The following is a 2,031-nucleotide window of genomic DNA, read 5'->3' on the forward strand; positions in this document are numbered from 1 at the left end:
TGAAGCGGGGGAGCTCACCCCCAGCCAAAAGAGAGCTGAACAGAACCACTGGAGGTTCCCTGAGAGCCTGGGAGAACAGTGGAATATGCCACTCCAAATGGACACCAGTGTTCTAGAACTTTCTAAATTAGGTCTCACCTGCATCCCTGATCCAGGCTTTAATTAAATTCTGTTGATTTTTTGCTTCATAAGAGATTGTTTACCATAGACTTAAGAGCATTACCCATCCTCATGGTTCACCTGCCTGACCCGGGGTAAGTTCATCGTCTCAGGGCCTCGGTTTCCTCATTTGTACAATGGGTGGTAATCCTTACTTCAGCTGTGAGACTTCTGTGAGTGTACATAGAGCATGTAGAACAGTGTCTTGCCCACAGTAGGTGCACGATAAATGCCTGAGGAATAAATGACTACCCCCTTTGTGTCTGACACACTCAGTTTCCCAAATCTCTACAAAGATAGAGTCTGGAAAGTGGGCACACAGTGAACCCAAGTCACGGGAGGCTATGAGGTTTAAGGAGAAAGTAAGTTCTCAAAAAATGTCCACTCCAAGGACTTCCCTGGTGGCGCAGTGGTTAAGAATCTACCTGCCAATGCAGGAGACATGGGTTCGAGCCCTGGTCCGGGAAGATCCCACATGCAGTGGAGCAACTAAGCCCATGTGCCACAACTACTGAGCCTGCGCTCTAGAGCCCGCAAGCCACAACTACTGAGCCCATGTGACACAACTACTGAAACCCGCACACCTAGAACCCATGCTCTGCAACAAGACAAGCCACCGCAATGAGAAGCGCGTGCACCGCAACGAAGAGTAACCCTCACTCACCGCAACTAGAGAAAGCTCCCTCACGGCAACGAAGACCCAACACAGCCAAAAATAAAAATAAATAAAATAAATAAATTCATTTAAAAAAAAAGTCTATTCCACACAAGCAGCAACTTTGTCTATTGTGGTCACTGCTGTGTCCTCAGCATGCTAAGTAGGGCCAAGCTTGTAGTAAATATTTAATGAATTTTTGTGGGATAAATGAATATTATCATTGTTTGGCGAGGTCTGGATCCCTCCAATAGGCAAGACTCTCCAAGCTGGCAGTACTGACTTTACTGAAGAAGAAAGAAACAGACAAACTTGTCTGCAGCCCCACCTGCTTCAAAGGGGCAGACACCACAAATTGGGTTCAACGTCTTTAATAGGGCATATTAAACAGCCAGTGAGAATTATTTCAGGCCAGAGAAAGCCTTCTTCCAGGAATGCTTCAAGCAAGATGTGTTTTCCTCCCTGGTTTAATACGTATAATTTGCCTGTTGGAAAAGGAGCCCAGAGAGATTGGCATGATTTAGGAACAATAGACAGTGGACGATTTACCAAGTGTAATCGGCTCCTGCAAGGAAGGAGAAAAGCCATGCAGTGCATGCTGGGCCCCGAAAGATCTGAAACCCGGTAAGAGCATTTGACCCATGCATTTCCCAGAAGCTTCCACTACACTGGGTCCCCAGGGTCAGATGGCTAAATGCCATATGGCTGATCATGCCTGCAATTGGGAAATGAAAACATAATGCCTGCATTGCCCCAGTTGGAACAACTACCCCAGACACTCTCGTCAGTTTCACAAGGGCAGAGGAGGGGACAGTCCTTGTTCCTTCTGCCCCTACCAGCCAATCTCAACCAAGCCTGGAGTGCATGCCCAGGGCCACGTGGCCCGGGCTCCCTGCTGGGGGAGGAGAGGGCTTCAGGACGAGACCCCATGGCTGATGGGAAAGGGAGCCCTCCTAACACCCTGGCCCCAAAGGCGTGGGTGGGGCCTGGAACACTTCTCAATGCAACTGTCCCCAGCCCCCACCCCACCCCGCGGAGGATTGGCTGAGGAGGGCGGAGCAACCTCCTCGTCACCCATTGGATTTATGGGAATTTCCTCCCCATGTTCATTTAGATATTAACTCGGCCAGGGTAAGCCAAGACAAACAGACCAGATCTGGGGTGGACAAGAGGACAGGCATCTGTGGCCTGTGGCCCTACATTGTCCTCCCACCGCC

This window comes from Hyperoodon ampullatus (assembly GCF_949752795.1).
Source record: "Hyperoodon ampullatus genome assembly, chromosome: 4".
NCBI classification, from domain to species: Eukaryota; Metazoa; Chordata; class Mammalia; order Artiodactyla; family Ziphiidae; genus Hyperoodon; species Hyperoodon ampullatus.